This window comes from Adiantum capillus-veneris, chromosome 19 (assembly GCF_014529385.1).
Source record: "Adiantum capillus-veneris isolate H3 chromosome 19, ASM1452938v2, whole genome shotgun sequence".
Lineage (NCBI taxonomy): Eukaryota > Viridiplantae > Streptophyta > Polypodiopsida > Polypodiales > Pteridaceae > Adiantum > Adiantum capillus-veneris.
Window position 1 is genome coordinate 109,501,587 of NC_140949.1, and position 26,135 is coordinate 109,527,721.

Consider the following 26,135-nt stretch of genomic DNA (forward strand, 5'->3'; position numbering starts at 1 on the left):
CAATCATGGAAAGCCGCTACATCATAGGTTACCGGTACAAAAAGTGGAGCTTTCCAAATTTTTATTAGTCGAAGGTGGGTGGAAGCCTAATAAAAAGTATAGAGAGCCTTACCTCGTAGGAAGAGGTACAAAAAAGTGGAGCTTTTTGAATCACTATTTGCAAAATTTGTATGGCATGCTTTACTAGAAAGACATGTAGTCCATCCAAAAATTATGGGTGTCCGTCGGGGTGCTACAAGGTATGCACAAGAAGTTTATGGATGTTTGGCCCCGAGGTCCAACAAATGGTGGGTCTAGGTAGATGTGGAGTGCAGGGTTGAATTGGCAGGCCCCAACAATAGGGTTAATGATACAAAGAGAGGGTGATAGCCTTCTTGTGTAAGGCGTAAAATGTAGCTTGAAGGTTATGGGGAGTGTTTTATTATATTGGAGTGATGGTTCCATGAGGGAGGTACGGTTCTGATAGGTGACTTTGTTGAACACCTTATGCAGAAAGCCTTGTGGGTAGCCTTTTGTCCTAAGGCGTTTGTAGAAGAGGCTGCGGATAATGAGGAAACCTTCCAAGGAGCTCTCTCTAATGATATATCTTTTGATTTCATTGATGATGAAAGCCACTTTTTGATGTGTAGGGTGCCAAGATATTCAAGGGATGTCGTTATAGGCGTTTAAGGGTTTTTGGTGGCAATGGGAGTCCAAGATGCATGAGGAGGCAAACTTGGTACCTTTATAAAATTCTATGTCAAGGATAATGGCGTGGTTGGGAGAGATGTGGCTCGAGATTCTAATGTGTTCTTGAAGTGGTTTCCCATAATCATTCAAAAGAGAGGCGAGGGAAGTGTGAGAACCAACCCATAGTCCAAAGGCATCATCTACATAGCGCTTGAAGTAAAGAAGGTTGGGATTGTGCAAAAGAGAGGAAGAGGCTTTTGAGTGGCATAAAAATAGGCATGCATACACTACGGCAAAATTGGAACCCATAGATGTGCCCTAGACTTGTTTCCAAAAATTTCCTTTGAAGGTGATGTAATGGTGCGATAAGATGAGGGCCGCAAGAGAGAGGATAAAGTGAGTTTTAGGAGGGTCAAAATGGGTAGCTATGGAGGCTTTGAGGGCTAAAAGTGCTTGGTTGATTGGAATACTGGGATAAAGGGCCTCAACATCAAAAGTAAAGAGGAGGGTATCGGGTGGGAGGGGGAGTTTGTTAAGGTCTTGGACGAGGGTGAGAGAGTTTTTAAGATTTTGCTTATAGGTAAGGAGGATAGGGAAAAGTTCCAAGTGCAGCCATAGGGAGGCTTTTTCAAAGATATAGCCTTTGTAGGAGCAAATAGGCCGAGTGACAAGGGAGGGTTTGTGGAGTTTTGGAATTAAGTATATGGGGCAAGGTTTAAGCTGTTTGTCAAGGGGCGAGAGGATGAAGTTACGATCTAATGTTGGCAACACCGAAAATTGGATGGTAAGGGAGGAGAGGAGGGAGGTAATAAAGGAAAAGGGGATGGTAGAGCAAGGCTCGTAAGTGGAGGTATCATTGAAGTGGGTGAGTGCATTACTTTCATACCAAACCAAAGTTAGGATGGCCAAGCCTAAGTTCTTGTCCACGGGTTTTATGACAATTGAAGGGTCCAATTTGAGACTACATAAGTCTTGTGAGACAAAGCGGGGATGCTTTGAAGGAGGGAAGAAATTAGACTAGACAAGGTGGTTAAGGTTATGAAGTCTACTGCGTAAGATTAGATTGAGAGCGGGGTTTTCCAATGGCGGCTTCCAAAGGGGATTTGGTACTTTGAAAGGAGAAGGTGGTGGGGTTGGATGATTCTTGAACAAAAGCTTTAGGTTGAGAATTCTTGACATCCCGTTATGTGCATTAAGAAGTGAAGAGGGTGAAGGGTTAGGAGGAGGGGGGATGTATTTTAAACCTAAAGCTAGGCACCGCTTTTCCCGGGGAAGAGAGTATCTTAGGTGTAAAGTTGTGCACTTTAAAATTGGAAACCCCATTATCTAATGAGAAGGCTTTAAGCCTGCCAAAGAGGAGAAGCTTGTAGCCTTGAGGGTTTGTAAGGGGTAGCCAATACTTTCTTCTAACCTGTCCTTTGTAGGTTGGAAGCTCGAGGTATTCTTTGCCAAAGGGTCTTGAAGGGGCGGTGTTGGAGATCCAAAGATAAGGGAGGAGGGGGGGCTTTGAGAAGGAAAGATGCACCCATGTAGTGGGGTGTTGTAGCTCTAGTCCCTTCTCCCTCTCTCTTTTCCCGAGCGCTTTGGATTGTAGTGGGAGGTGTGATTTAGAACTGAGGCTTTCTTGTGGGAGGAGGAGGGAAAAGGCAATGAAATGGGGCAAGAAATGGTAGGGTGTGGAGGGCTAAGAGGTTTAAGAGGGTAGGCAGGATTGATAGGTGTGTTGAGGTGGTGGGCAAAGTTAGGTTTTTTCTTGTAAGGAGGATCTTTGTGGGGAGATTCTAAAGGTCGTCTAATGGCTGAGAATTGAGGTGGTTTAGAAGCTATGGATTGGTGTTTTGATGGCGAGGTAGGTAGAAGGTCTAGGGGATTGGAAGGGTTTTTTGGTCCCACCCTATTTATCGCCTCAATCACCCCTTAACCTCCTCGTGTATCCCTATCTACTTTATGGTTCTTCAATGTCCCACCGTTTCTTGTCTCTCTATACTTGGAGTCGTTTCGCAAGCTTTTTTACATTTTTATATTACAAACATTAAAATCCTCTTATATTTCACTAAAATAGTTGCGCTATTTTCAGGGTTTAGCCAAATCCAAAAGCCACTAGCTATTCAATATATTTAACACCAATTTTTACAAATTTAATCAATTAAACGCATGTGCAAGCAGAAAAAATTTTTAAAAAATATGAAGTACTTAGCTTTTGATTATCAAGCTCTTTAACCTTTGGAGCGTAGCCTATGCTTTGATACCAGTGCTACAAACGGATGCGCGGCGTCCCTGCAAAATAGCAAAAAGAACTACTGCAACCCATAAAATAGACTAATCTGCATACTTGGCAAATACCGTGAGCACATAATAGAAGTCGTACGCCAACATAGAGATAGAGTGCACGTGAGAGAGCAGAAGAGCATGTGCAGATGCGCCTCCTAGAGCGGAGTGCCACACCGGCACGGCAAGAGAGAAGAGAGGAGAGAAGAGAAGAAACACACAAGCATTGGTCTTAAAATTTGAATAGGATCATAGTATCTTTTTGCTAATTTAGCATAATACTTTGGTGGCCCGTAGGATTTTTCCCAGTAGTTTTCCTTAATCGAGCCTTGGGAAACTGAGTCTTACCATACACCCAACGACATTTTTTTAGCAAACCAAAATCCGAGCAAATATTTATACGTCATGGGTCCATCTTGTCCTATGTGGTGCAGTCAAGGATGAAGTAGAGGGGGGCATGCCACCTTGGGACCATGTCTATAGTTTTCTTCTTTATTCTCTCTCTGTCTGTCTCTCTCTCTCTCTCTCTCTCTCTCTCTCTCTCCCCCCCCCCCCCCCCCCCCCTCCCACCAATAGCATATCGAGAACTACCTTCAAACCCTAACAAAACAATGATTTATGAGTCCCAATTCTTGTCTTCACATCCTTATTCAAGAGATGTGGCTCATGAGGCTTTGACTCCAAGAGCTGTAGGCACAAACATTTTGCATACTTGTTGGCTCTTCTCTCGGATCTCCTCGCTCTTTTGCTGCAAATGTGCTCTCTTCTCTCTTTGATCATAGCACACAAGACTGTGTCTCCTCTCTCTCTCTCTCTCTCTCTCTCTCTCTCTCTCTCTCTCTCTCACATACTGCACATGTGCTAAGGTGTAAGCTACTAGAAGAGATGCAAGGCCCAAGGTGTAGTGCTACACAGTCTAGGAAAGGCATACGTGTGGGGGAGGCTTATTAGTCAGGCAAAAAAATGAGGGGGAGATATGTCTTAGGCCCAAGTCACACTAAGGCAGGGAAGCGAAGGCCATGTGGAGGTGGTAGTCAGTCATTTGTAGATGAAAATAAAAAATTTGGCCTCCGTCCATTGTCAAAGGGGCGGCCTCGCACCCTCGGCCAAGTTCTTCAAGCAGTGACCAACTGCAAAAAGTGTACGTGGGAGTTTATTTCAGAGGAGGTTCCTAGTGTGACAATGGACTTAGAAGCCATTCTAAAATACAAAAGTGGATTTTTATTTTCTCCGAAACTCTTCAGTGTGTACAAAAATTAAAAAGAAGTGAGACTCTTTTTCAGTGTTAGAAAAAAATCGGGATCCAATGTATTTTTAACTAGCTAAAATTGTACAATCTCGGCTAGATTTTGAGCTTGCCTTTAAGAAAATTGGAAAATTTACACAAGTTTTAGTGTAATTTGCAAAAGCTTCAAATTTTGACCTGAAAGCTGGGAGAAATCCAAGTTTGCCCTTATTTTCACCGATTAGGGAAAATGTATTTTTCTAGCCTTGCTCTCTCTCTCTCTTCTTTTGTAGTGAATCTCCCTTCTTTTGAGAGAAATTTATTATAAAAAAAACACATTGAAGAGATTTAAAAAAGAAAAGTGTATTCACTTTTACATTAGTAGTAAATCCCCCTTCTTTTGAGGGATTTTTTGTTTTGAAAAAACACATTGAAGAGCTTTAAAAAAGAAAGTGTATTCACTTTTACATAAGTATAGAGAGAGAGACAGAGAGAAAGAGAGAGTAAAAAGAAGACTATATTCACTAAAGCTCCATCTTATCGATCTCTCTCAATCTATTAGGCAGAATCTCAAAAGATCCCACCTCGTCACATTAGTTGGGAGTGTCCTCTGTTGTCTGTCACCTAAAGATTGAGCCCGTGACCTACAAAAGCAACGAAACGTGTACTGAGCTATGCTAGTTCACCGCAAGCACTTTCTTGCTTTGCGAGCTTGGCACAAATAATTAGGGAAAAAATAGACTTTACTTCTGCTACCTTGCGCACATTGCTCCACATGCATGCACCACCGATGACATGTGTCCCGCCACTTGTATCTCCCTCTACCCCCCTCGTCGCGTGCCCCGGCTCAACTCGACCACCACCTTCTCTTTTCATTTGAATTACCTTATAGGTAAAATAAACAGGGCCTTGTCTTTTCATTTGAATTAACTTCCAAGTAAAACTAAATTTTAACTAAAGGGGAATCACTCTTGATTCCCTTGAAAAAGACATTGTGCATAGTAAGTACTAATTGGTTCCACAATATGTATTAGACGAAATCTTTTCTAGATTTTCAAAATCAAATTGTTGCCCCTCCCCAATTAACTTGTTGCCTCCTCCCCCTCCCCTTCCGTCGCTTCCCCTTCTGTTGAATGATGCGTAATATTGCCTTCTGTCCCAGCTCATCCAGTGAGTGTTACGCAAGGGAGTGCAGCAAGAAAGAGATAGGGGGCGATAGTGCGGAACATGGCAAAGGGCTAGGCAAAGAAGAGGAATACCTTTATTGTGGCAATCGGCTAACGATGAGTTTGAGGCCAAAATCAAAGACACTTGCTGGGCTGACTTTTATGCCAAATGTTGTACACATAGGATGGCAATCATAGACTGTCCACATGGATGGGAGTTTTGAAAGAGAGTAAGCAACATTTGTTATGTTTTGAACTTTTGTATGTGCTCATTGCACTTGTCACGTGTCCTTTTCTTTTGTTTTAGGTGTTGCTTACCAGAAAGACGTCAATCTACACCAAGAGTTGGAGTTGAGAGTTGGTGATAATAGACTCATCGAACGAGGTTTATATGTTGAGAACTGTAATGCATATAAACAAGTAAGCTCCTTTGGTTATTTGTGTGTGAGTAGCTTTAATGACTTCTTTTTACGCTTTCTTTGTCAATCCCATGTAGATTGAACGGGATAGGTTATGTGGCTACCTCGAAAGAGGTAGCCACATAACCTCGAAAGAGGATTTGGATGCTTCGAAAGAGGCTATCATGCATGGAGAAGTTTTTGTGTGTTGTCTATGGCTGGATGCATGAAGAGATTGATAGGAGAGTTGGAAAGAGATCCTGGTGCAATGTTCCTGTTGCTCCAATGTCACAGCTTCTTCATCCTGTAAGTAGGATCAATGAGTTTAATTAAATTAAAGTAATTTGTTACTCTCAAAGAATTGAAACATCATTGGCACCATGTTTGTAGGAAAAGTATACTCTTGCCCTGAAAAAGATTATGGCAAAGAAGGATACAATGTTGCCTCTAAGTTTCAAGCCCAATACAAAAAAGCATTCTTTTAAAACAGACGTGCCATCTATAAAAATGACAAAACATGCATTGGACATTGTTGATCCGGCCTTGGAAGATGATTGGTGGAGGTTGGTTGTGTCTAATTCCGTAATGGTCTATAAAAATATGCATGGAGTACAAATCAATGTTGATCCATATGGACATCCATGCAAAATACTGCACACAATCAAGTGGACCAACCGTCCAAAGTGGGTGACGGAAGAATGATTATACGGCTTGGCTTGTGCGGACCTTTTCGCTATTAAAAAAACCTACTTTCTTCGTGCGATGGCTTCTAGTGATCCAACAGATGTGAAGAGTTTAAAAATCCTGAGCTTGGTAAGTTGATTATCTTGCTAGCTTCCTGTTTTCTAATTAGGCAAAGAGAATATTTGAAATATACAACGTTTAGACAGGAGAATCTGTTGTCTTTCGAGATTGGTTGTGGATCGCGTTTTTTGGTCGTCTATTGCAAAAGAGACCAAGAATGTCTATAGCTCTATCATGAGTATACATTTGAAATTAAAATCCTGTATGGACTTTGAATCCTTCCTCAAGGATGCCAAAGAGCAGCACCACAGGGGTAAGACCTTTGCTTATGTAGGTCTTATGAAGAAGAAGGGACCGCAATTTGAGGTGAGCAAGGCATTGGCAGATGCAAGGAAAAGGTGTTTATGCAAGTTTGTACATTATATACTAACATTTAGATTGAACAAGTTAATTTGCTACTTATGCCACATTGTGTTAGATGGTTACAAAAGTGCAACTTCAACATTAGAAGTGTCAAAAGTTTACAGGCAATGCTTGAAGTTGAGAAAGTGGACTATATTTTCAACTCAATGCAAATAGCATGTAATTTCAAGAGCACAATGACTTACAATGATTTGCCATAATTATTTGGAGTATGTTGAGGGGTACTACCCTCCCAATGAGGAAAAGACACACAATGATACTATAAAGAATAAGTAAGAAAGAGTGCATGGAGGTGCACATAGTGCGCATCAACAAACCCCCCCAATGTCCACAATGGTAGAGTCTAGTGTGCAAGTGTCTCAAGGAGAAGAGTTTTCTACAACATGTTAGGTAGTGTTGTTGGTAGCTTCATCAAAAGACGTAGTTGTTTATAAGACACTAATCTTTCAGAAAAAAAGTAGGATTGTATGCACATTGTTGGTGTACACAATGAAGAAAGAGCACATTGGGACATCAAAACCCATTGAGATACCGGAGGACAAAGCCCCGGGGGATTCACTGTGTTTTTTCGTACGGTACCACGTGAGTGTACAATAGGGGGGTTTTTAGATTTTGTACATAAGCGTATACAATAGGGGTAGCCCCTCATTATTTCATATTCATACCGTACACATAAGGGAGGGGGGGGTGGTTACATTGGGGCTACATTCAACTACCTGAGCCACCTTAAATACATTAGTAAGCCCCTCTCTCTCTCTCTCTCTCTCTCTCTCTCTCTCTCTCTCTCTCTCTCTCTGTGCCAAGCTCAAACCCCTCTAATTTGTCAAAATTCCCAAAATAGCCTTCAAATTTTTAAAATTCCCAAAGTACCCATGTATCTATTTTGATCGGATTGATCAAGCTTTTCTAATTTTTATTCCTTTTTGACAATTGAGATGCATTTTTGAGTGGTTAGCATGTAATTGTCACATATTACCTCACAAAACAAGCGATTATGTCCACAAAGATAACACATAAGTGTAGTCATCGACAAAATGTCAATCATTGAAATCGGTTCATGGGCGTCGTGGGATTTTTTCGGGACCGCGGCCCCGCGTGTGACGCTCTTGGCAAGCGATTGCATCAATGTTCGGGAAAAAAGATTTATTTAAACCTACAGAATTCCTTTTCTTGAATTTGCCAAGAGGAAATTTTAGAAAATTACATTTATTTTTCAGGTTGTTACACTATTTTTCTCTATTTTGGGACGGAATTTCTCCTTTTCTCCTTGCTGTCAACCGGAAATTTTGAATTTAAAGCGGCATGATATTAAGTCGAGACACATTTTTCTCGATGGATGATTGCATCTGGGCGGACAGAAGTGGCAGAAGGAGAGCCCAATTAATCCTCGCTTGCAGAATCCTAGCATTGTGTCGTGCAGTGCTCAAAATATACTTTTTTCCAAAAACTTGGCAAACCTGCATATGTGAAACAACAGAGGTAAATTGACAAAATTTGAAGGTTTTTACACCAAATTAGAATGCAATGTTTAATTACAACCAAAGATAATATGTAGTTAACTTTTTCTTAATTGTGATGAGTGAAAGCGCTCTTATGCTGCCATCCGTTAGTCGAGAGCGAAAGTAAGAAAATTTGAGCCCTTTTGCCAAGAGAGCATGAGGAAAACCGAATGTCCTTTAATCTCTCCTTGCTCTCTTCTTTACGCAAGCATTAGCCCACTCCTCTAAGTCTTTCCCTGTTATGCCTTGTACAGAATTTGTTGCTTCCACACAATTTACTTCTTTACTGATTTATGCACATGAATTGCCCTTAAATTCCCTTTATACATGACCTACCCCTTGCTTTATGCAATCCACCAAATTAACTATGTTTGTGTGACAAAGCCTTAAATATAAGGGAAATATTCAATATATCATTGACTGTCGAGTCTCAATCAAAGAGAGAGAGAGAGAGAGAGAGAGAGAGAGAGAGAGAGAGAGAGAGAGAGAGAGAGAGAGAGAGAGAGAAGAAGAAGAAGAAGAAGAAGAGTATTTTAACATCGTAGGAAACTATCCCTAGAGATCTCAAAGATCTATTTGACGAGGAGAGTTGAACTCAAGACCTTTTATTCAAGAGGAAAATGGTGTGAGAGAGAGGGAGAGATGCTTGCAAATAGGGCTTTGGGTTTTCTCAACTTCAAATATAAAATTTTGTGGTAAATTTGAAAATTGTGGGACTACAGTAAACCTAGGTTTTTTTACGAGCACTGTCTGCTCTTCATTGAATTTGGGCATCAGCTCCCCCGCGAGTCGCAGACCCTTTGCAGACGAGGTGTTGGGCCTCTCCCGCCCCCTGGCCAAGCTCTCTGCAAGCTCCCACATGTGCTTGGTGTCTACGTGTGGTACTGCTGCGCCCTCTCAGCGGCAGTAGCACCCTGCAAAGCGGCATCTCTCCCCTCCCTCAGAGCCTCCGACGGGCCTCCGACCTGAAGTGAAGGTATTAGAAAATTTTTCCACAGTCAGCATGTCTACGATTTTTTGAAAAATTATTAACTGGCCGAGCAAGTCGAAATGGAAAAGTTGACAATGGAGGTTGTTACTTACTTTATCATCGAACTGTGCATTCTGCATGATAGAACTTGCATTATCATCGAGGCAAAAGAAAGAAGGAAAGTATAGTAATGAGATTTGATTAGGTTCAATCTGCATTTTTATGTAGTACAGTCCTCTTCAAAGCTATCTTTTTCATGTGCTTCGGGGCCTCCTTTCCATCTCTTAAATCTTAAACTCATGCAAGTCTACGTTCAGTGTCAGGAAGAGTAAGAGTTGCTGTGCGACTTAGGCCCAGGAACTTTGAGGAGCTAAAAAATGATGCTGATTTTGTTGATTATGTGGAGTTGATGTCAAAGGTCTTCTTCTCATTCCCTACCTTGTTGCTTCATGGGAAACTTTACCGGCATTAGCTCAAGACAGGTTCTATATTGTGCCAATGCCTTGTTTTAATCGATCTGTCTTTTGCACTTTTCACAACTGAAGCGACTGAAGCTGAGGAGGAATAATTGGGACTGTGAGACGTTCCAATTTGATGAGATTCTGAATGAAACTGCTTCTCAGAAACGAGTCTATGAAGTAGTGCCAAATCCTGTGGTTGAGGTCCTTCATTGCCCCCTACCATTTTCAACCCATTTTATTTAATAGATAGTGTTATAGACAGGGAAATAGAGTCTTTGGGTGCTTGTTCTTCGTGTCTAAAGATATTTGCTTAGATGTTGGTTTGGCTTGTGATAGTGGGCAATTTTGAAAGATATTTTGTATGTTATGTTTAAAACTCTATCTGATTGTATATACTTGGCATCCCTCTTCTCTTTGCCTACAAAGTGTGCTAGAGGGGTATAATGGCACTGTCATGGCATATGGTCAATCAGGCACAGGTAAAACTTTCACCCTTGGCAAGCTTGGGGAGGAAGATGCTGTTGGCTGTGGAATCATGGTTCGAGCCATGGAGGATATTCTTGCAGATACATCTTCTGAGCAAGGTTCAGTAACAGTCTCATATCTGCAGGTGACTGCTTTTGGCCTCGATTTACTCTGTACATGTACATGCTTTGTAATCTCCTTAAACCAAAGCTACCTTAAACGGGCCTTAAATACATTAGTCTTCTTGAATGTTTGTGTTCCTAGAGAAATGCCTTTCACCTGCTAGTTTTGCAATGATGTACTGTGGTGCATAGTTGTGCTTCATTTTGAACTTGTTAGGGTGTATAAAATTAATCAATTAGCTTAAAAATTCAGATGGCTGAACTTGAAAAGTTTTTAGGATGGTTTTCTTACTTTGAAAAGGAGGTGCACCTCCCAAACAGCCTAATAGTGGTTTATAGTGTACACCTTTTAATGAATCTTTGAGTTGCAAATACTACTGTTTTGGGCCAATGATTCGCCCACCCTTGACTGCATGCAGCTCCTATATCTGGATGAACATACAATTGTCCAGCTCAAGATGAAGTTTCTGTTGTTATGCAACCAAAGAAAAATAACAGACTGCTGGTGGAGGTGTCAAGCAATGATTGTTAAAACATTCAGTCTAAAACATTAAGAGGCTCTAAGGCAAGCTTATGGTGACTCCTATTTGTGAAGGTCATGTCATCTATCATACAATTAAACATAGACTCTGGTGTTATACCGTCTACATAATTGCAGTTAGTTATACAGACCTCGGGAATGATGCATGTCACCTGTGCTGGTTTGATGTCTGAAGATATGCCAGAGAATTTGCATTTAATTCTCTGGATGTCTTTTACCTAGAGGCGTTGCCTCATGAGACTCAAGCTTTGAAATGCTGCACTGTAGGGTGTTGGTGGGGTTTCCCTTGCCTAGATTTTACTTCTCTTTGGGGCCACCACTAGTTCCTTTGCCCGCCTGCACATATCCGAGGTCACAACAAGCTTTCCAAGAATTCGTAGTGACATAACTACTGATGTGTGCATTAGTGAGTTGGGCGGAAATGCAAGGCCTCATAGCATCACCATCATTGAATTCGATGTAGTTGGTGATGGAGTTACCATTAATACTCATGCGTTTACAAATGCCATCTTTTACCTCAACTCTTTTGAGGATAAGGGGGGTGCCCATCTCTATGTTCCTGCTGGATGACGGCTGACGGGAAGTTTCAAGATGATTAGTCATCTTACATTGTTTTTGGACAAGGACGCTGTCATGCTAAGCTCTCAAGTATGCTCTCTCTGCCCCATCCCCTACCTTGTTTTCTCATGTACGATACTTGCTGCATTTTCCTGGTTTCTCACGCCCTCCATAGCCCTTAGATGAGACAATCACTACACTTTTCATTATGGCAACTATATGGGGGATGCATACGATTATCAGACTTTGGAATATAGTATGATTTAGATCCCCAAGACATTCTATATGTCGGATACCATATGTCACGTGACACATCCAACCATATGTGTCCGTGGACAAGCTACACCATAACAGGGTTTCCGTCAAGTCCACTCAGTCTAGCTTAGAAGTGATCTGGCACTTTTGTGAGTCTATTCGTAGATTGTGCATGCCCAGTCACTTAGTGTAGATGCATATACTTTGGTTGCACACATAATAAGCATAAGCATTTACATTAGATTCCATCAGAGTCAGTTTGGGGATTTTTACAGTGACTTTAGCCTAATTTCCCTATTTTTGACATTTTTCACTTCTTTATTAAGTGACTTTTGTTGGGAACTGAGTAGGGAAAATTGGGTAAGTTAATATATAAGCAACCCAAAGCTAGCAATCTTTGGCAGATGAGCAAGGAGCACAATAGGCCACAAGTAGCAGATACTCCCTCTCTCTCAGCAAGAACCCATCAAGTACCTTCCCGCCAGCATCCCCTTCACCATAGCGTTTTCTTCATCGCTAAGACCTCCACTCAGCCTGGCGTTTTCAACAGACATCAGGACCGACGACTTCACTCAGCCTAGCGTTTCCAAGATTTCCATAGAAGTTGCAGATGCTCTAGCGTTTTCAGCCTTCAGGCATTGCAACAGTCAGCATTTTTGAGCACAAATCAAAACAGCCTATTCAGCGATCTCAGCAGTGAATTCAACAGTAAAAACGCAACCCTAGCACAGCAGATTCCAGCGTTTTGCCCAGCGTTTTTCAGCAAAAGAAAATGCAGCCATAAGCCTACAGGAAACAACGTTTTCAGCCCTTTACAGTCAGCGTTTTCAGCTTTCAATCGCAGGAACAAATCAGCGTTTTTCAAGGGGAATTACAAAAGTGATTTTCAGCCCTAAAAACACAACCAAACCTGCGTTTTCAGCCGCACAAATCAGCCCCAAAGTTCTCCCAGATTTCAGCCTCTAAGTCGTCGTCATCGTCCCCGTCGTCGTCACCGACATAGTCCCAAGTTGTAACAGTCCATTGTATTGTCATTGTATCACTTGTGCAATCAATAAGTAGACCCCTCTCCCCGAAAAGAGTGGGGCCTTCGGAGGAGGGTTTTTCAACCTCTCGGGTGTCGTATCTCTCTTCTCTCTTTCTCTCAGTCTCGTACACTTGCACGCACAGTGTCCACTCACTTTGTTTGTGATCATAGCACTCTCCCTTAATAACGGAAGGCTCTCACTTCCATAAGAACTAAAAGGAACCTTGAGCACATATGGATCACCCATCTTGAGAAATACAACAGTCATTCCGCTGCACCTAACACCATACTTGAGGTTGACTATGCGGTAAGGTCAGAGTAATGTGTCCAACTTGCTGAGGCCAACCTGTGCTCAAAAAGGACTTAAAGATTCTGTACAATCTGAGTTGAGCTCTTGTTTAGCTAATATGGATTGTACCTCATGGGGAACAAAAGAACATGCTTCTTGTGACCTTTAAGTATTATTTGTAGCTTGAAATTGGCCGGCCACTCCCTTGAGAAACTTGCGCTCCTCTTTGGCTATTGTTGAGTCTAAATTTCAATTTGTCATAGACAGAAAGCATGGTAAATATGTTTGATCATATCTTACACAAATTGTACGCCAAATAATGTTTGAGTATGAAAGTGTGGTGAATTTACCATATAAGTATGAAAAAAACTATGCACATGCTAATATTGCTAACATCGCTATCCATTGTTGTATGGGGTTTTTATCGAGTTAGAGATGTGGATCATGTTCCAGATGTGTCCCTCTAGTATTTGTGGTGTTTTTTTCCAGGCCAACATTTAGTATGAGGAGTTTCTTGAGGAAAGTCTTGCTCAAGAAGTCAAAGTGGGGGGTTTCAATGCAGAGGTTGGCTGGAATTCTACCCTAGACCATACATTGGATAGCAAAGGGAGCCACCATGAGACCATAAGCAACAACAAAAAGTTGTAATGAAAGTTGTAATGAAAGCCATGCATGCTCCAACCGAGCCATGGCATCCAACCCTAGACCATACATTGGCTGGCAAAGGGAGCCACCCTGAGACCATAAGCAACAACAAAAATCCAAGACTGTCTTGACCCTTGGGGTTGCCACCAAGGATAAATCCCTTATGGGCCATAGTGTTAAGGTTAAGAATAGCAAGACCAGCACCAGCTGGCTTAAGCAGAAAAGACATTCAGTTTGTTAACAGTCCCTTCATTTAGGAGCCCTTTAGGAGGAGGACTTGCAAACAGGGAATATTGGCTTTAAACTTGGATATGTGAGTATTGATTATCACAACACTTGGAATATACTTGCAAACAGGGATTATTCGCTTTAAACTCGGATTTGTGAGTATTGACTATCGATTTTACCTTTAGTTCTTCTAGCTATCCATAAAGCTTTCTTTTCTATGTAGTTACAAATTTTATAGTCTCAATTTCCCACATGGTCATATGGCTTGACAGAGTGTGTTATCTTGAGCTATAGTTTCTTGCCAAGACACTTCTAGCATACCTTGGGTCTGTGTGTCACACATACATAGTGTTTTTATTTGTATATAATTACAAATATAGTCTCAATTTGTCACATGGTCATATGGCTTGACCGGGTGTGCCATCTTGAGCTATAGATTTTTACCTTTAGTTCTTTTACCTTTCAAAGTGATGGGTCACATTAGGTTAATATAGGACACTTCAGTTCTTCTAGCTATCCATAAGCTTTCTTTCTATGTAGCTACAAATTTTATAGTCTCAATTTCCCACATGGTCATATGGCTTGAGCAGGTGTGTTATCTTGAGCTATAGTTTCTTGCCAAGACACGTCTAGCATACCTTGGGTCTATGTATCACACATACGCAATGTCTTTATTATGCAGGTCATACCACCACTTTGAAGTTAGATTACTTTGACTCTATTGAGAATGTGTTTGATTTTAATGTGTAAGACAATCCTTAAATCCCACGTGGGAGCCCAAGATGAGGTGGACAATTTTTTTGGAAAAAGAAATTATGTGATAAAAATCCCATGTGGGCGCCCAAGAAAAGGGTGTATTGATTTTTTTTTAGAAAGAGGTCTCTGTACAAAGGAGACTCTGACAAAGGATTTATATTTTATGTGCAAACTCAAAATTAAATACTGATGGTGCTTTTTTTGCTTAAGCATAGACGTGCATTCATATCACATATAATTGTTTTTGTTCAAAAAGATTAATCTTTTATTGGGGTTTTTTGTAATGTGTTTTGATTTGATGAGTGAAGTTTTTATGGTTGTTTAAGAGTATACATCATTTGTTATTTAGAGAACAATCCATTTCATATGTGTGCGTTAAATCCCATGTGGGAAACCTACTAAGTAGGTGGCTAGTATCATATGTTTTGAGATTGATATTTGTATCAGTTTACAAGGCAAATGCTATTTGTTTTTTGACAAATTGCATTGAAACGATTGGTTTATTTTAATTTTGTATTCATTATATTTGTTGCATTTCATGGTTTGTTCTCTTAACATCTATTGCAAATGAAAACACACTACAATGTACACTTCTGTTCATTTGCAGTTCAACATGTATTTTTGCAAAAGAATGTGCTTCTAAAATTGTTATGTTACTAGTATACATAAAATAGTGGGTCATTACATTCCGTACGAAATCCGTATGAGGGGGGTTGGCTCATTGCCAGAACGTCCGTATCTTGTCCGTATGTAGGGGGGTAGGGTAGCAAGTAAGATACCGTATATAGGGGGGTTTCTCTAATTTTGATGCACGCAGGTGACATCCCCCCATTACTAATGGTGAATCCCCCGGGGACAAAGCTTGGTTCAATTCGCTAGAGGAGGATGATTGGACAAAAGAGGAAGATGGGACACCTTTACGAGGTACACTTTGGCATCTTCTATCTAAAAAGAATGTTGCAGTATACAAGTGAGCATGACGTTGTCGTCTAGTACATAGGAGACTGTTGGGCGTTGGCTTGGTTGGGGAGACGGATGGGTCGTATGGTGATAATATTTGAGAGCAACAAAAAATTCACCACCGAACTCCACACTGTTTTGGAAATGAAAGTTCGTTGGCTTAGAGAGATGCAAGAGTAAGACAAGAGGCATGCAGATGAGGTGGATCGTGCACTGAAGGTAGCATCTTTGGTGCAGTCACTTCCAAACATTGTGGAGTTAGATCCAACAGCCCATTACCTAGAGTAGATAGTTTAGGTTGAAACTCGCATTATGTAGACAATGATCTTTTTTGTTAACTTTTAACCTTACCTTCAACGAAGATATGTTTATTGTCAAGTGGTCTGAACTTGTAATTATATGGATTTATTTTGTTCATGTAGCCCTTTACATGAATTGTGAGAGAGATATAGAGATTTGATGTGTGCCAGAGAGACAGAGAGAGAGAGAGAGAGAGAGAGAGAGAGAGAGAGAGAGAAGAAGAAGAAGAAGAGAGTTTTAAAGTTGTAGGAAACTATAAATTGGGAAAGAGGAGTAGGATGGAGTAGGTGATGAGTGCTTGGAACTCATTTAGCAAAGCGATCTTTTTTTAGAAGATTAAGGAATCCAACACAAACTTGGTGGAGAGAGATTTTTCAATAATTTTACCAACCAGTCCATTTCCAAAAAAAGCTTGCTCCAAAAGATTGCTCCATACCCCTACTCACATGCATGGACGCTTTGTATGTAAAATCTTGCATTACATACCATAGGTTGTACATATAATCGTACCTTGCACGTACATGCCATTCATATACATGGGCAAGCTTGGCATCGTAGCTTCTATACTAAAAGCTACAAAACATGAAAATTTACATTATCCAAGGTTTTTTAATGAAAAAACCAAAACATAAATTTGCATTAGGAAAAGTTTGGACTCAAAAATGGGCCTTGTAAGAATTGTTGATGTGGCATAGCTTTCAAAAAGTGGGGATCGGTAATTTTTTTGCAAATGAGATCCAAACTTGTCGGAGGTTGGATATTTAGAATCTACTCTTCAAATGCTATCTATTGATATATAGCATGCATGTATCGGACATTGCCTTCATGTAAATCTAGAAAAAGGTGACTTTAGATTACCATAACGGTAACAAAACCTGGCTGATTGAAAAAAAAATGGCATAACTTTCATAGAAGTCATCCAAACTTTTCGGACCTTGGCTTATTAGAATCCATTTTTCAAGAACTTTCCAATGATAGGTCATATCATGGGGTTCTAAGCAATATTTAGAGGGGTCTACCGGGTTGCTTTCTTTTGTACAAATTTGATGATGTGGCACTCTTAAAAGGCCCAAAAATGAGTTCAAAATTTTCCTAATGGTACTTTAACTACTCGTGAAGCAGTTTGACCCCTAGATGGTCACTCATCAAAATCTCCCAACATCACATGTGTTCAAGAGATTATTAATAATACCCCAATATATATATATGTTATATTTACACTGCAAGACTAAAAAATCGTCACCCCCCTCTAATGTATACTTTAAAGTATACATTCTCTACTATTGAAAATCCTCTCTTGTTAGCTTACGTGATAGATGACATGTTTTCAAAAGTGACCGCCCCGAGAGTTTGACATCGATATGAATATCAAAACCTTTTTGTACACATATAGTTGTGTGGGACATGAAGTCTTTTATGACACGAATAATTACACCATTTGGGAGCCCACACTTGCATGCACTATGACAAATAATATGCACTTGCATTCAGCTATGAAAACAACAATTTTCTCTTTCAATATTGTGAAAGGCCAAAACTCGGCTGGACCACTTGTCAATTTGTACAGAATAACTGAAAATCGGTGCAAAATCTAAGAAAACTTATTCTACAAAGTTTGGAGACCATGATGATTTTGATACATTAGGGGAAGTTTGAGGGGCTCTTTTTTGCCTTTTAACTTTTAGAGAGAGAGTGCTCTAGGCCAATGAGAAAAGGGCTTTTGTTATGAAACCCTTTATTTTTTTAATTGCTTTTGAATTTCTAAAATGATTTATTTTTTGAATGAAAATCTAAGGTAACTTTCCATCACATGGTCCTTTTATCTCAAAAAGGTCTCCTTCACCAACCAGAAAGTGTTTATGAATCTTCTTGCGGCCTTCTTTTCCCTCGTATTACCACCTCTCTCCTCATTCCACTATCTTCTTCTTCCTCGTCTTCCTACTATTCTCTCTTCACTCATCTTATGTGTGTCATCTACCTCAAGCAATGGAGTCAACTTGGTCTAGAAACCCTAGCACATCCTTTGAAACCCTTATCACCTATGCCACATTAAAGGAGCACAAATAGTAGATCCCAACATCCATAGCCAAGTTTAGTTGGATTATAATGTACCAAAGTAGCAGGAGAACAAAAGACTCCCCAAAAAACCAATTCTCTTCAAATTGGAAAGAAAGAGTGAAACATTTTAGGTTTTTTGGAGTCAAGAACATGTTTACATGCACAAGAAGCTTCATCTCCATCCCAGGAGCTCTAATCTTCCTCTGTGGAGAGATAACTGTAAGTGATTGATATTATTTCTAGTTTGATTTAGGTTGTTTGTGGCTCTTTTCTCTTATGATTTTTATACGTTTTGCTTGTTTTGTGCTACTATGCTTCTTACACATCTCTATCTCTAAAGCATAGAAGAATGGCAATTGGTGGAGTGTGCCATTGACATTTTGGATGTCTAGCCTTAGCTCCATTGGGGAGGAGCTTTACAATGTGAGAACTCATGGGTCTCTGGTAGAGAAGGGGGTATTCTTCCATGTTCTAGGACATTGATATGTGGATGAACAATGAACACATGGCCACCTTGAAGATAAGATCCATGTGCACATTGCACAAAATAAGGCAAGATCTACTCAATGCACAAACATATTTTTCTGTAGTTTTTGCTTAGAGATAGATAAAAAGGTGTGCACATAATGATGTCCTTCTTTATACCATCATTATTTGCTTCTATGAGGCATAGTCTTACTTTCCCTGTTTTATTATATGGCTTGCAGGTCTTGATAAGGATTGAAAGAAACTTCTATGCCAAGAAGTTCCAGAAGGGATTGTCCATCTACTTCCAAGCTAAACTACTCCTTAGTTAGAGTTCTACGCTATTGCTAGTGTTGTTGGTAGTTTCCATCAATTGATCCCTACAATTGGCATTTTATACAAAATGTTTTGATAACAACGACAATTAACTTTGGCAATTACTTGTGTGGTGCAAATGTCTCATCTTGTTGGTTTTCATTTTGTAAGGCTTTTCTGTGGTTAGATGGAAAAATGTGTGTCGATGTCATGCCCTCAATATTGTATGATGTTTGTATATTTAAAAAAGAAAGTGTTATCATACCACAATCTTGTCATGCCCTTGCTTTAAAACATCGAAGGGCTCGGTGTTCTCAGAATTTCATTCTGAGGTCATCTCGGCCACCGTTCGGCTTCGACAAAGGTCTACGCAGGCCATTTTCGACTACGTGGTCTTGGCGGGTGCAGATCCGACTCTGCAAATTTGGGGTTTTCGGCCTACGACTGCAGGTACTGAGGATATCGACACTCCCAGAGTGTTGATTTGTGGCTGTCTACACATCGAAGGACGGCTCACAGTTCTTGGAGGCGTGTCACATACGACATGGGCGCATCTACACACAAACTGTAGGTGACATCCACTAGTTCATCAGGTAGCTTATGTTTGCTGCTTGATATTCCAGATTTCATCTTGACATTGCAGGTACTTCCACATGGGATGTATTGTCAGAGATGATGTATGTCTGTTGAGGGTTTGCTGGCTGTGAGTCACGTAGCAAACAACCGCCGCAGGGGTTACAGCATACAGTGGGAAATTTGTGGATGTATGACTTTGTGGGAAGTCTATGTACTGTCAAATTTACTGCAACCTTTGTTGAGGGTCGAGTGAGGTTTTATTGAGCTGGGGGATTCTCGAATGTTGAGATCCTTTCGGTGATACAGGTCTTGGAGCGATCCCTCGAGCACCCTTAGATAGGCAGCTAGGATGTATTGACTGTGAGTTAGACAGTTGGGATTGCATCTTTGCTTTACTGCCGTTGAGGCATTGTCGCAGTCTATGCTTGCACGACAGTGACAGGACAGTCAGAGACAGTACAGGTGCAGCACAGGTTTACCCGCAGCTTACAGTGTCAGAGAGACAGTGTTTTTTGAGCTATTTTTGGTCTGTTTTTTGAGTACACCAGAGCCATTTTACAAAGGAGACTCTGCCGAAATTTATGCAGAATCTGAAGCTTTCTTCGTTCATTTGACAGGTTGATATTGGTTCAGAGGTCAGTTTACAGGGGAAACTCTGCCGAATTTTTCCCAGGAAAGTAAACCACTGTGAAGCGTAGCTATGGCTGGATCACAGGACACTGCTCTTTACAATATCAAGAAGCTGGATGGAACCAATTTCCCATTGTGGAAGAAGCAGATTTGGCACGTGTTGGTACAAAAGAAGCAGATAAAACCTATAAAGCTCAAGGGGATAAAACCAGAAGATATGGACGAAGATGAATGGAGCGAAATGGATGAATTAGCACTTTCTACCATTATGCTGACTTTGGCAGAAAGCGTTTACTTCAATGTAGCAGACGAGATGTCGGCTTATCAAGTATGGTTAAAGCTGAGTGATCTTTATGAGAAGCAGAGTGCAGCTTCACAGGTATGCTGGCTTAAGAAGCTTGTTGACTTGAAGATGAAAGAAGGGACACCTATGTCCAATCATCTGAATGAATTCAACACAATCTATAGTCAGTTGTCAGCCCAAGGTGTCAAGTTTGATGAACCTGTTAGAGCTATGTTCCTGTTGATCACATTGCCAAAAAGTTGGGACACTTTTCGCACAGCTTTGAGTAATTCTACACCTCCAGATGGTTTGAACAAAGCAGGTGTAGAAGGAAGTCTGCTTACTGAAGAAACCAATAGAAAGACAATGGACAAAGGCAATGGAACAGCCTTAGTTTTCAGGGGAAGGACCAAAGAAAAGTACAAAGGTGGAAAGAGGAATCAGTCTCGTAGCAAGTCCCGCAATGCTAAAGGCAAGAGTGACATAGAATGCTACCATTGTGGCAAAAAGGGTCACATGAAAAGAGACTGCAGAGAATGGAAAGCAGAAAAAGGCAAAGAGAAAGCTGAAGACCATGGTGAGAAGAACAAGTCCTCAGTGAAGATTCAAGAAATAAATGTGACAAACACTGTTGCAGAGGATGACAGTCTAGTGTCAGGAGACATCTACTTCTTGAAGAATACAATGGACTCAGCTCTTCTTACAGCATCTGATGGAAATGCACTGAGTGACTGGATAATAGACTCAGGGGCATCACTTCATGTGTCTCCAAACAAGGAGTGGTTTACCTCTTATGTGACCACTAAAGATCATGTTCGGCTAGGCAATGGGCAGACATGTGAGATCTTAGGTGTTGGAGATGTTCAATTGAAGTTTCAGAATGGCTCTTCTTTCACGCTGAAGAATGTGAGACATGTTCCCGTAATTACAAAGAGCTTGATCAGCACATGTTTACTTGATGATGCTGGCTACGTCACCACTTTTGGACAGAACATGTGGAAGATATCCAAGGGTTCTATGACAGTAGCACATGGAGTAAATTCTGGAGGACTTTACATGATTTATGTATCAAATGTCTCTAAAAATGTAATCAATGTAACCGAGCAGCCGAACGTTTCTTTGTGGCATAGCCGGTTAGGACATATGTCCAAGAAGGGAATGGAAATCTTGTCTCGTTCTGGTTATTTGCCTGGCTTTTTATTTAATGATTTTGAATTTTCTGAACATTGTCTGTATGGTAAGAAAACACAGCATCCACATAAGCATAGAATCAGTAGAAGAGATACAGAGTTGGCACTTGTTCATAGTGATTTGTGTGGACCTATGCCTAACCTATCTCTAGGGGGAGCTTCTTACTTTATGCCATTTATAGATGATTACTCGAGGAAAGTATGGGTTTACTTTCGCAAGCACAAGGATGAAGCGTTTAGTGTTTTCAAAACGTTTGTGACACTTGTGGAGAATCAAAGTGGCAAGAAGCTTAAATGCTTACGCACTGACAATGGTGGAGAGTATGTTTCAAAGGCCTTTCAGGACTTTTGTGAGTCAAAAGGTATAAAACGTGAACTTACTGCTCCTTACAATCCTCCTCAAAATGGTGTTGCTGAGAGGATGAATAGGACCATACAAGAGAAGGTCAGAAGTATGTTGTCTAATGCACAGCTGCCAAATGGGTTTTGGGCTGAAGCTGTATCAACAGCTATTCATCTTGTAAATAGATCTCCTAGCAAGGTTTTGCAGAAGGATTCAGTGCCAGAGATGGTATGGTCAGGCAAAATGCCCTCATACAAGCATCTCAGAGTCTTTGGCTGTGAGGCATATACTCACATTCCAAAGGAATTTAGGAACAAGCTTGAGCCAAAGAGTAGAAAGTGCATCTTTCTAGGCTATGGTAATTCTGGTGAGATGGGGTACAGACTTTGGGATCCCGAATCCAGAAAGGTTGTCCGCAGCAATGATGTTCACTTTAATGAATCCAAATATCATTCTAAACCAGAGAGGGTTGAGGAGATTAGAAGAGTTGTCTTCCAAGAAGATGGACCTGCACGTGCAAGACAAAATGTCAGGGCTCAAGAGCAGCAAGGACAGGATAGAGTGGAACCATAGGTTGTGGCTGTTGAGCCTGAGCCACCTATTGTGTGTAGATCTGGACGTGTCATGCGACCTCCTGATAGGTTTGTTCCATCTATGAACTATGTCATGTTGACTGATTGCAATGAGCCTTCATGTTACAAGGAAGCAGTGCAAATGAAGGACTCCGAGAATTGGCAATTGGCCATGCAGTCAGAGATGACAGCTCTGCATAAAAACAAGACATGGAAGCTAGTTAAATTACCACAGGGCAAAAAGGCTCTACCTTGTAAATGGGTTTACAGGTATAAGATCACCGCTCATGATAGTCAGCCAAAGTACAAAGCAAGGCTTGTTGCCAAGGGCTTTAATCAAGAACAAGGCATTGACTTTGATGAAGTCTTCTCTCCGGTGGTCAAGATGACTACATTCAGGTTCTTTCTTGCATTGGTTGCCATATTAGATTTGGTGTTGCACCAAATGGATGTCAAGACAGCGTTCTTGCATGGTGATTTAGATGTGGAAATTTACATGCAGTAGCCAGAAGGGTTTGTTGAGAAAGGCAAGGAAGATTGGGTATGCCAGTTGTTAAAGAGTCTTTATGGCTTAAAGCAATCACCGAGGGCATGGTACCATAAATTCCACAAGTTTATGCTTTCTCAAGGCTACAAACGTAGTGAGTTCGATCACTGTCTATATACAAAGAAGGCTAAGGATGGCAGTTGGTTGATCCTTATTTTGTATGTGGATGACATGTTGATTGCTGGCAAGCACTTGGAAGAAATTTCAGCTTTGAAGTCAAAGATGGCAAAATCGTTTGACATGAAAGACATGGGTGAGGCAAGTCATATACTTGGTATGCGCATTGAGAGAGACAAATCAAAGAAGTTGATTTGGTTATCTCAAACAGAGTATATTGACAAGGTTTTGCGATGTTTCAATATGGAGAAGGGAAAGGCACTGAGTGTTCCATTGCCACCATATGTGAAACTTAGCAAACAAGATTTTCCTGTGTCTGAGGAAGAACAGGCTGAAATGGATAAGATTCCATATGCGTCTGCAGTGGGTAGTTTGATGTATGAAATGATTGCTACTCGCCCAGACATTGCATTTGCAGTGGGAGTAGTAAGTCGATACATGTCAAACCCAGGCAAGAAACATTAGGAGGCAGTGAAAGGAATATTGAGATACCTGAAAGCTACAAAGAGTATGCGTATATGCTATGGGAGTCAGGAGCTAAGTGTAAAGGGTTTTACAGACTCAGATTATGCAGGTGACTTAGACAACCGAAGGTCTACGTCAGGGTATGTCTTTACATTGGCTGGTGAAGCAGTATCATGGCGTTCTAGATTACAAGATTGTGTTACTCAGTCTACTACAGAGGCTGAGTATGTTGCAGCATCAGAGGCATGCAAAGAATCAATTTGGCTTAGTCTACTAGTAACAGATTTGGGAATCAAAGAAGAGATGCCTGTGTTATATTGTGATAGTCAAAGTGCTATACAATTGGCTCGCAATCCAGTTTATCACTCAAAGAGAAAGCATGTGGATGTGAAGTATCATTTCATCAGGGAAATGCTCGAGGATAAGCAACTTCAGCTTGTCAAATTTCACACCACAGAAAATCCTGCTGATCTACTTACAAAAGGACTTCCCTCAGAGAGCTTTGCGCATTTTTGCAAGCAGTTAGATGTAGGGTAGTACATCAGTTCTCTACATCTCTTGTATATTAGCTTGTATAGTAGCTTCTCTCACACTTAAAGTACCACATTGGACTTTAAGTGGGAGGTTGTTGGGGTATAAAGCCCAATGTGGTCGCCCAGGTAAGTGGGCGGGCCGCCAAGTATGTACACATATTCTTTTGTTAAAACCTAATAAGAACTCACTATGCTCTACACATTACAGTAGATCGAGTTCACCATATCATCATGCTCTTCTTCTCACACTCTCTCTCGCGTCGCACTCCCGCTCGTACTCCTTCACTTTGAACCCATTTTCATCACATCAACTCTTAGGCCCTCTAGGTGTAGATCTAGAAGATGGCATGGATTATGCTTTGGGGCTTGGCATGCTAATTTCACCAAAATTAGATGGGACTAAATATGCAAAGGCATATCCAAGGAATGCCACAATTGCAACAAAATTGAAAGACTATATTGGAATTTACACATGGCTTAGAGATAATGAAATTATAGCAATGGAATCCTTTGGTTAATTTTACTTGTATTTACTTAAAATTTAATGAAAATGTTTGATTTTACAAGGGGCTTATAGCTATACAAAATTTTGATTTACAAAAAGGGATATTGTAAATTCTTTACAAAATGTGATGTACTCTTTGCAAACTGTTCCACCTTATATATATTTTGAGTTATCTATAACATGCCTACAAAGTTTCTAGAAAGATAGACTATGAATTGCCATAATGGGTGCCTTTTGTGCTCTCCTAATCTCTTTGAAGCATATCACTCTTTAAAAAAATATTCTCTTCTCTGACAGAGAATGAAATGAACTCTTGGTATCAATTCCTTCCTTAAGAGATAGGCTTTTAGGTGAAAGATTTTCTTCTTGCTTTGAGCTCTCTCCTTGGTTTGCTTTTGATTCATCATGTAGCTCCTCCTCCTTCATCTCTTCGTTAGGAACCTTCCTAGTAGTTGCTTGGTCCTTGCCATTAATGACTTTCCCTCCTTGTATCATCAACCATAGTATAAGTAAAAAGAAAAATCATTCAAGTTTATTATCAGGGTAAAGAAAATTTTTAGCAAAGGGTGTCTCTTACGCACAAAAATTAAAGTACCCTTAAAATTCTTTAGGCAAAGTATTAAAACTAAGAAGAATTTTTAAAAACCAACAATGTGACTCAAAATATGGTGATTTTGATCCCACCAATGCATCCGGAAGGCCCAAAAATCCTAGGATCAACTCCTAAGTCGCCTCTTTTGGACACCCGAAGAGGAAAAAATGTCAAAGAAACCAAGGAGCACACAGCATTTTGGGAGGCTTTTTTTGACATTTTTCCCTCTCCGGGTGTTCAAAAGAGGCAACTTAGGAGTTGATCCTAAGGTTTTTGGGCCTTCCAAATGCACTGGCAGGGTCAAAATCACCATTTTTTTTAGATTAAAATTTTCTTGATGGTGCCCTCCTTGCACAAAAACTATGTACATGTGTGGCTCTCCATTTTCGTGTAAGAAGAACACCATTAAAATAATTTATACAAAAGCATTTGTGTCATCCCTATGCGAAAATAGTATAGTCCGACATGTAGCTACACTATTTTTGCAAAGAGCAGACACAAGCACGAAAACAAATCAAAAAGATATTGTCGTTCCTATGTGAAAACAGTAGAGTTAGACATGCATTCGGCTGCGCTATTTTCGCATAGAGAAGACACAAGCATGAAAAAAATTTCAAAAAATAAATTGCTATGCAAAAATAGTGTATTTGGACATGCACTCGACTACTCTATTTTTGTGTGACGACATAAATTGAAGAATTTACAAATAAAGCATTAAGATTACGAAATTTGACCTTACAATGAGCGTCCAAAATTAGAGTATAGAAAATGAGAAGAAGGTCCAGTCTAAATCGACCCTCTGGAGAAATGTGGAGAGAAGAATGGAGTTGACAAGAAAAAATTGGTTGGATGCGAACGCATCTATATATATAGTAGTGCACAAATTACCTAGATGAAATTTGAATTGACACAATTTACAACGCACGTGTTTTGAGGTTCATGATTGAAATACTATTTATAGCTCTCAAAAAACTT

General features: G+C 40.4%; 1 pseudogene; it reads left to right on the plus strand.

Annotated features, from left to right (window-relative positions):
• The first annotated feature begins 5,915 nt into the window (after window positions 1-5,915).
• LOC147434647 (uncharacterized) lies at window positions 5,916-11,695 on the plus strand (annotated as a pseudogene).
• Window positions 11,696-26,135: the final 14,440 nt, after the last annotated feature.